Source organism: Rhinolophus hipposideros (assembly GCF_964194185.1).
Source record: "Rhinolophus hipposideros genome assembly, chromosome: 13".
Classification (NCBI taxonomy): Eukaryota; Metazoa; Chordata; class Mammalia; order Chiroptera; family Rhinolophidae; genus Rhinolophus; species Rhinolophus hipposideros.
This window is the reverse complement of record NC_138059.1, coordinates 45,792,114-45,802,269: the sequence shown is the minus strand read 5'-3', so window position 1 is coordinate 45,802,269 and position 10,156 is coordinate 45,792,114. Positions and strand designations below refer to the sequence as shown.

At 47.1% G+C, this 10,156-nt stretch overlaps 1 pseudogene across 1 annotated transcript; it reads left to right on the top strand.

Annotated features, from left to right (window-relative positions):
* The first annotated feature begins 7,618 nt into the window (after positions 1–7,618).
* On the top strand, positions 7,619–7,805 carry LOC308506530 (cytochrome c oxidase subunit 7C, mitochondrial-like; annotated as a pseudogene). The gene has a single exon. The product of its transcript is annotated as a cytochrome c oxidase subunit 7C, mitochondrial-like (transcript).
* The last annotated feature ends 2,351 nt before the right edge of the window (positions 7,806–10,156 follow it).

Below are 10,156 nucleotides of genomic sequence, written 5' to 3'. Positions count from 1 at the left end.
AGTGGTAAGGAAACAGCTTTCACAGTCACAGTCTTTCCCCGTAGCCATCAATGCAGATTGCTTGTCTGCGGAACAGTTCTGAGTTCCCATAAATAAGACTGCAGTCTGTACCGGTGTCAACTAGGTCCAAAACCCTCTGCACATTAGAAGGGACCAATGGATGGACAGTTCCACATGGGGCCTCCGGTCCCTGCTCGTCCCCTCTGACCAGGTACCTTGGCCTCCCCCCAATCAAACTGAAAGGAGTCGGCCTCAAGCAGCTGCATGAAATCCTGGAGGGACACGGGTCACACTTTCTCGGACTTCTCCTTTAGGCTTCGCCAGCATTGCTGTTCTGAACACAGCTGTTTCCAAAGTTCCAACAAGAGTGCATTGGTTTTCGTCTGTTTTTCCTGATGAACCCCTGCTGCCAAAAGATCATGCCACATCTGCGTGCGTGTTACCTTCTGAGGACTGCGACCTGGCCCCCTTACTTTTGACTTGGCCTTCCAGGCCTTGACTTCTTAGACCTCCTGTCTTAATTTCCTTTGCCACCGGCTTTCAACATCCCCTAGGGTGGCTATGGCAATGGTAACTTCATGAATCCACCACCCCACATAGGGCGTAAGAATGGCAACCAACAATCCAAAAGCATTTGCAGGGGCAGTATCCAAAACCAGATCTCTCATGCTGGTTGTAAAATGTTCGTCATCTGGGCCCCACATATTAGGGTTGAACATAGTATGCCTCATACCCATTTCACAGATGATTTGAGTAAGTTCTGTATACGATTTCCATTGATTCACAGTGTCTGGCAGCTCGCCAGCTTCTCCCCATACTGTGCATACTGCAGTGGTGAGCCTACTCCATTAGAGTGTGCTTGCCCTGGTCTTCCACCAACCTATGGCAATTGTGTAACCTTTGTCACAGGGACGAATGCCCTGTTGCCCTGTCATGGAAGCTCCTGTCATGGAGCTTTTCCATTTCGCCTGGGGAGCAGAGAATGCTGTCTGCCCCTTCATGCCATAATCACAGCAGCCAAGCTGGGAGCAGCTTTCCATGCGCTGTTGGCACTGCATACCCAGCTACTGCAAATCAGTGGGAGTGTAATGGGTGTAGGTTGTGAACTCAGTCACAGCTACATTACCAGCAGCAAAGCCCCCATGGCCCAAAGATTGCTCATGCTTCACCTTTTGCTGTACAATGGGCCAGGCATGGGGGTGGGGAGCTACATCGCTTCCACTCGCGTTGTCCACCTCTGCCTCAGTCTCCACTGTGGGGCTCCTCCTTTAACAGGCAGACCTGAGCTTCCAGTGCCTCCCACCGGGACTGCTGGTCCTGACCCTGGGCTATTTCATTAAGCGTGTCTTCCGTGTTACAATGCAATGCAACGCAGCAAGGAACATCTAGCCCACACGGCCAGCTATACCTTTTACCTCCTCCGGCAACTGCTCAGCCAGAACCTTCAGGGCTCTCTCGATGCTGGCCGGAGAGCCATCCATGTCCTCCCACGCCTCCTTGGGAGTCCAATTCCTGAGAACAGTGGCTACCGGGTACCACACACAGTGTGGGGGCCACCTGTCCTCCTGGCCAGAGTCAGACACCCTCCCTACCTGGCTGGAATCCTGTTCGCTGCACCAGGAGTCTGATTGGGTGGAGGCCTCTGTGTCAGATATCCACTACTCTAGGAGCCCACAGCAGAACACCAAAAGGAAGACAACACTTGCTTTGGCCAACGGGGCGGCATGCCATCCGGAAGCTTGAGAGGACCACCAATTCACCAAGGGGTCATGTTTCTCCCAAGCAGATCACATTTCCTGTTCCCAGTGCCGCTCCTCACAGGCTTCCTGATACTGAGTGTTCATATGCACAAACTGCTCCACCATCCTCAGAGAGTTCTGGCCAACTCCATACCCTGCTCGAGAAACTAAGCTTTCATATGTATAAACTGCTCCATTACCCCTTTAGGGATTCTGGAGGGCACTGCACCCTGCTCACTGTGCCATGTGTCATGCAGGGTCTCTAGTCCCACTCCCCACACAAGAACGCAGGACATGGTGAGGCCAAAAAGGAACACCAATGGAGCCATGGATGGGGGTTCATACCACTATATTCTCACTAGAGGCTGGATTGGAGATACAGGAAGCAGGAGCCACATGATCTGCAATCCAGTCTGCTTCTCTGCCTACCAACCCTCTAGCATAGCCACAGTAGTTATATTAGTGGTTAATTGCTAAGCAGTAGGCTAATGGCTAACTGGTTACAGCTGATGGCCATCTAATAACCGAGCCAGCACCTTACCACGGGAGGCCAAGAGGTTGGAAACTTCTCTCCTGGCTCTGTCCCCACAAAAGGTTAGCAAGAGGATTTTATAGGAGGTGAGATGACTGACTGAAAAGTGTTGTGTTTAAGTTGGGAGTTAAGCTTCCACAGAATGTGGCACAAAGATGGTTAAAAGAGATCATATGATTATTTTCTGGCCTTAACCAAAATTACAGTAGAATGGCGTAGGTAATAGGAAGTAGCCTTCTGCCATATGGCCTAGCTGTTGGCTATGATACCCTGTGAGTCGATGGTGGTTCTGATTTTGGGGGTGGGGGTGAGTACCCCAAGGCATTCCCTTCCTTTTTGCATACTAGAAGGATCAAAGGGAGTTGGAAATTGTGCAGGGGGATATATTAAGCTTTCTTTTAAGGTATTAAAAGTTAGGTCATCCTCATCTTCCCAAGTAATAGTGTCAGGTTTGGTGTTCTTCAGTAAGGCATATAAAAGCTGGGCCATGAGAGAAAACTTTAAAACCAATTCCAATAATACCAGTGTGGGGACAGAGCAACAGAAAGCAGTTTCCAGGCTCTCAGCCTCACATAGAAAGATGCTGGCTCAGATAGTAAAGGGCCATCAACTGTGATTGGATCACCATCAGCCGTGGCTAGTTGGCCGTCAGCTGTAACCAGTGAGCCATTGGCCACTAATATAACTGCTATGGCTACGCTAGCAGAAAATGGGGGCTAGCAAGAAGATGATGGCTGAGCTAGCAAGTGGCGGAGTGTGGATTGCGGATTGCAGAGAGGCGGAGAGCAAGTAGCAGATCCTGTGGCTCCTACTTCCTGTATCTCCAGCCCAGCCGCCAGCGAGACTATATTGGTATGTGTCCTGCAGGGCTTCCGGCGGGGTCTCTGCTCCCGCTCCCCCCATAAGAACGCAGGACATGGTGAGGCCAAAAAGAAACACCCACGGAGCCATAGGTAGGGGAGTCAAACCAATATACTCTCGCTGGCGGCTGGGCTGGAGACACAGGAAGCAAGATCTACGTAATCTGCCTAACAGCAGTCCGCGCTTGCTATCCCCCACTCTTTCTTCTAGCGTAGCCACAGCCATTATATTAGTGGCCAATGGCTTACAGGTTACAGCTGATGGCCAACTAGCCACAGCTGCTGGCTATCTGATCACATTTGATGGCCATTTACTACCCGAGCCAGCACCTTTCTATGTGAGGCTGAGAGCCTGGAAACTTTTTTGGGGCTTTGTCCCCACAGTATGACTCCCCTACCTATGGCTCCATGGATGTTCCTTTTTGGCCTCACCATGTCCTGCGTTCTTATGTGGGGAGCAGGACCAGAGACCCCGCAGGTCGCCTCGCACGACAAATGGCGCAGAGAGCAGGGTATGGTGCTGGCCAAAGCTCTCCAAAGGGCAGTGGAGCAATTTGTGCGTCAGTCTCAGGAAGACCAGGAGGAGCAGCTGCCAGAGAGCTGGACCCTTGTGGAGGGGTGGGAAGATGTTTACGGTTCTCCCACCAGCACAGGAAAAGTAGTGCAGCTCCTGGAGAGCTGGACCCCCGTGGAGGGGTGGAAAGACGTGGACGGTTCCCAACCAGCATAGGCCAGAGAAAGCGAAGGTCGTTGCGGCCCTGTGGGCTGGGAAGTGCTTGCTGAGGCAGCCTGGATGCAGGACTTGTAGTCCCAGGAGGAAATGCTTGCTGAATCCTCCATGGGAGATGAGGGTGAGGTCAAGGTTGTCCCTCACTCCCAGGACAGCCCTGGCGAATGACTATGGACTATGGGGAATTGCCTTCCACTCCTACCTTAATGGACCTCTTGACTGTTTGCTTGGGAACATACCACCATGTAGTGGAACTGGCGGATGTTAGCTTTTGTGTCTTGACTGGCCGCCATGGAGAATATGTAAGCACCTTGACTGTGAGCCGCTGTTGTTCCAGCACAGTACCCCGAGAGGCCCAGAGAGAGAGTGGCAGTGCCCTGAGAGCCCTGGCAGAGTCCAGGAAGTCTGGCCGTGCCCAGAGAGAGTGGTGGTGCCCTGAGAAACCCTGGTTGTGTCCAGGGACACTGGTGGTACCCTAAGAAGCCCAGGAAGTCTGGCTGTGTCCAGAAGGACTGGTTGTGCCCTGAGAAACCCTGGCTGTGCCCAGAGAGCCTGGCTGTGTCCAGGATATTGCATTCACCTCCAGGCTCCTCGCACAGGGCCCCTCGCGAAAAACCTTTGTTGCGTAGATTGAGAGGCAAGACCCTGTATGGGGTGGAGTACGGGGACAGAGCTCCAGATAGCAGTTTCCAGGCTCTCGGCCTCACATAGAAAGGTGCTGGCTCAGGTAGTAAATGGTCATCAACTGTGATTGGATGGCCATCAGGTGTGGCTCGTTGACCGTCAGCTGTAACCAGTGAGCCATTGGCCACTAATATAACTGCTGTGGCTACGCTAACAGGAAATGGGGCCTAGCAAGAAGATGGTGACTGAGCTAGCAAAAGGCAGAGTATGGATTGTGGATTGCAGAGAAGCAGACAGCAAGTAGAGGATCCTGTGGCTCCTACTTCCTGTGTCTCTAACCCAGCCGCCAGCGAGACTATAGTGGTATGACTCCCCTACCTATGGCTCCGTTGGTGTTCCTTTTTGGCCTCACCATATCCTGTGTTCTTATGTGGAGAGTGGGACCAGAGACCCCACAGGTCACCTCGCACGACAACCAGCTATCCCAAGAAAGCCTCATAATTGATGCTTAGTTTTGAGTTTGGGAAGGTTCAGGATGCTATGAAACCTAATTGGATCTAGATGCAGCCCTTGTTTTAAGATCTGGTGCCCTAAATAATGAACCTGAGTTTTAACAAACTACAGCTTTTTTCTTAGAAACCTTGTGTCCCTCTAAAGCTAAAAATTTTTAAAGGTGGATCCTGTCCTCCTTGGGAAAGGGAACATAGAAACTAGACATCTGTGTTTGTAATAGGGCAGAACCTCCAGGAAATTTTGTATCATCTAAATCTGCTTTTTAAATTAAATTTATTGGGGTGACATTGATTAGTAAAATTATATAGGTTTCAAGTGTACATTTCCATAATACATCACCTATGTATTGCATTGTGTGTTCACAACCCAGAGTAATTTCTCCTTCTATTACCACATATTTGACCCCCTTTTCCCTTTTCTACCCTCACCATACCCCCTTACCCTCTGGTAACTACTAAACTGCTGTCTGTGTCTTTAAGTTTTTGTTTCTCTGTTTGTCTTGTTTATTTGTTGCTTTCAGATTTATATTCAGATTTATACATGTGAATAAAGTCATATGGTTCTCGACTTTATCTGTCTGAGTTATTTTCTTTTTTTTTTTAAAGATTTTTTTTTTTTAATTGGGGAAGGGGAACAGGACTTTATTGGGAAACAGTGTGTACTTCCAGGACTTTTTTCTAAGTTAAGTTGTTGTCCTTTCAATCTTAGTTGTGGAGGACACAGCTCAGCTCCAGGTCCAGTTGCCAGTTCCTAGTTGCAGGGAGTGCAGCCCACCATCCCTTGAACTGGCAACCTTGTGGTTGAGAGCCCACTGGCCCATGTGGGAATCGAACTGGCAGCCTTCGGAGTTAGGAGCATGGAGCTCTAACCGCCTGAGCCACAGGGCCGGCCCATGAGTTATTTTCTTATTATGATAATCTCAAGATCCATCAATGTTGTCACAAATGGCAATGTTTCACCATTTCTTATGGTTGAGTAATATTTTATTGTGTATACAAGGTCTGACAATTACATTTGCAAACTTCCCTCTGTGCACTTACATTAGCAGCACTGTACAAACAGCTCGATAAGGTTTTATAACCTTGGTATATCAGTGTCTGCCAGCTGTGTATATGTTAATGTGTGGCAGTGTCTTGCTGAGTGGCATTCATTATTGTTGTTGCGTGTTTTTGTGTGCCATCGCGAGAATGTCTGAGCTTGAATTAGAGCAATGAACAAACATTAAATTTCTTGTTAAGCTTGACAAGAGTAGAAGTGAAATCAGGGATATGTTAGTCCAAGTTTATGGGGATAATGCCATGAAGAAAAAGGCAGTGTACAAATGAATTAAACATTTTTCTGAGGGGAGAGAACGCATCACTGATGAAGAGAGTTCAGGGCGGCCAGTAACAAGAAGAACAGATTAAAACATTGCAAAAATTCGACGAACTGCGCATCAAAATCATCAGCTGACTAATTAAACATTGATAGAGAAACAGGAAAATCTTAACTGAAATTCTTGGCATGAGAAACATATATACAAAAATGGTCCTGAAGGAGCTCACTGTCGAACAAAAGCAAAGGAGAGTTGAAGTTTGTCAAGACCTTTTGGAGAGGCAGGATGATGTTTTGGACCATGTTATCACTGGTCATGAAACAGGGGTGTTCCAATACAACCCTGAAACAAAGTGTCAAAGTGCACAATGGAAGTCAGCCAATTCTCCATGACCAAAAATATTCCATCAGTCCAAATCAAGAGTCAAAATGATATTGCTAACCTTTTTTGATATCAGAGGGATATTATTCATTATGAATTTGTACCAACTGGACAAACAGTTAAGTTTACTATTTGGAAGTGCTGAAAAGGCTGCATGAAAAAGTTAGAAAAAAATGACCTAAACTTTTCACCAACAATTCATGGTTCTTGCATCATGACAATGCACCAGCTCACACAGCATTGTCTGTGAAGAAGTTTTTAGCCAGTAAACAAATAACTGTATTGGATACCCTCGCTGCTCTCCTGATCTGGCCACCAATGACTTCTTTCTTTACCTGAAGATAAAGAAAATAGTGAAAGGGAGACATTTTGATGACATTCAGGATATCAAGTGTAATACAATGAGAGCTCTGATGGCCATTCTAGAAAATGAGTTCCAAAATTGCTTTGAAAGGTGGACTAGATTCTGACATTGGTCCATAGCTTACCAAGGGGAGTACTTTGAATGTGACCATGGTGATATTCAGCAATGAGTTATGTAGCACTTTTTCTAGGATGAGTTCGCGAACTTAATTGAAAGAACTTGTATTGTTGTCCTTCCCATGTGAAAACAAAGAGATATTGGCTGGCCTTATCTACAGAGGTGTTAAGCACCTAAGAAGGCACAACATAGGTTTTCCAAGATGGCAGAATAGGTAAACACTTTGCTTGCCATTTCCCTTGACCACATTAAAATTACAACTGAATTGTAGAGCAGTTAATTTCTAGAACTATCTGAAGACTACCTGAACAGAACTTATATAATTAATCATTTAAATAAAAAGCCACATCAAGACAGGTAGGAGGAGGTTGAGAGAAAAGGAGGAACTGCCATTTCCTCCGTTTTCGGTCTCTGTGCCTTTTTGCAGGCCTCCCAACAACACAATGTTGGGACAGAGCATCCGGAGGTTCACAACCTCTGTCGTCCACAGAAGCCACTATGAGGAGTGGGAAGAATTTGCCATTTTCAGTGGAAAACAAGCGGCGGTTGCTAGTTATAATGACTCTGTACTTTGGATCTGGATTTGCCGCACCTTTCTTTATAGTAAGACACCAGCTGCTTAAAAAATAAGGATCTTTTACTTAATCCATGAAAGAGATATGAAGAGGAGCATTTTAAGAGGTGCAGTCACTTTGAAAAATGGATCAAACTGTTGAACTCAACATACTAGAAATGTTTGTAAATAAACGTATGGCATGAATCCTTAATGCCTCCTCTCTGAAAAAAAAAAAAGACAGGTAGGAGGGGAGGGAGTCATGAAATGGACTGGTCCCACACCCACGGATAATGTTGAGCTCTGGAGAACTATCTCAGTGGTGGAGGTCCCCCTCAGAGGAGTGAGGCATCCCAGCCCTGCACCGGGCTTCCCAGACCAGAGTACTGGTGCCAGGAAGAGGAGCCCCCACAACATCTGGCTGTGAAAAACAGTGGGGATTACAACCATCCATGTGAGACAGAAAGCTGTAGGGAATACAGATGTCCTCTTACAGGGCATGCACACAAACTCATTCACTCACAGTCTGGCTCCCTGGGCTCTAGCTGAAAGGCAGCAACTCACAAGGCTCCAGAGACCTACAGGATACGACTGAGTTGTGTGGATGTAGGCCTCCATTATCCCTGTGTGGTCTACAGGCAGGTGCCATCTTTCTTGTATTGAGCCCTCTCTCACACAGATAAATCAGAAACTGCATTGACGTGATGAACTTGGCACTCCCCACCCCAGTAACTCTCTGTAACCCTGCCCCCCAACTCAAGTAACATCGCCAAAGGCACTTTCAGTGTCTGGGCAATCAACCCTGCCCTGCACACTGAAGAAGTTCTCTCAGCAGCTTGTGCTGCTGCATGAGGCAATTTTGGTGGTGGGCAACCAGCCCCAACTCACACTACAGCCTTTCTTAGACAACTCTCAGGGAACTTGGGCCCAAGGTGAGTGGTGGCTAGCCTCAGTGTGCTCTGGACATTTTGTAGAGTGACCACAACTTGGCACAATGAACACCACCCACACACTCTGGTCATTTCCTGGGACCCCACCCCACCAAACTTGAGGAGCACCACTAAAGGCATATTTGATGATGGGGAAACCAGCCTTGTTCTGCCCACCTCAGGAGGCTACTTCAGTGTCTGAGCCTTACAAAAAGGTGGCATCAGGCCTCAGCATGCCCTGGATCTTTTGCTAAGCTGCCCCAAGACTGATACTAGTGGCAGCTGACCTCGGTTCTCAGCATGGCCACCTACACATGCCTCCAGATCCACCAGAGGCAGTGACCAACTGTGGATACCTTTTATTCTCCTACTAGGTAGCCTTGGGCTGGTCACAGGCAGCAGTTGAACTTGGCCTGCAGTGGAGCCCCTCCCAAGAGGTCTCAGAAGCACACAGCTGGAAGAAGTCTTCAAATTACAGTAGAGCACTACCCAATTAACACCACAAGTGACACACCCAAATGGTGGACACAACAAGCACAGGGGCCCCCTGTGGGTTAGCCCTACAAAGCAGCTCATATGCTATGGGTGTGGCCAATTCTCACAGACAGTCCGCCTAAGACACAGTCACATGCACTGACATGCCAAAAGCAATCAAGGCTCAATTACAAGAGGAGGGCACATACAACCCACACAAGGGACAAACTTAGAGCACAGAGAGAATGCTGTGCCAATGGGCCATATGGGACACATACTACATAAGGTTACTCAGTGAAGACTGAGAAACATAGGAGACCTACATAATAGCTAGAAGCAAACACAGACAAGAGCCAAAATGAGGAAACGAAGAACCATGTCCCCAGTAAAAGAACAGGGGAATACTCCAGAAAAAGAATTAAATGAAATGTAGGCAACAATTTACCAAGTCAGAGTTCAAAACACTGGTTATAAGGATGCTCAAGGAAGTTAGAAATTCAACAAGGAGATAGTAAGATAAAGAAGTACATAAAAACCATAAAAAATAACCAGTAAGAAATAAAGAATACAATAACTGAAATGAAAAATACACTAGAAGAAATCAACAGGCAATTAAATAAAGCAAAGGATTGACTCCATGATTAGGAAGACAGGATACAAGAAGACACCCAATAGGAAAAACAAAAAGAACAAAGAATTAAAAACATAGTTTAGGGGGCGGCTGGTTAGCTCAGCTGGTTAGAGTGTGGTGCTAATAACACTGAGGTTGCCTGTGCAATCCCCACATAGGCTACTGTGAGCTGCACCCTCCTTAATAAAACAAACAAACAAACAAAAACAACAACATAGTTTAATGGGTCTCAGGGACAACATCAAGCATAACAACATTTGCATCATAGGAGTGCCAGAAGGAAAAGAGAGGGAGTAAGGAATTGAGAACTGATTTGAAGAAATAATGACTGAAAACTTTCCTAATCTGGCAAATAAAATAGACATAAAATTCCAAGAGGGGCAGAGAGTTCCAA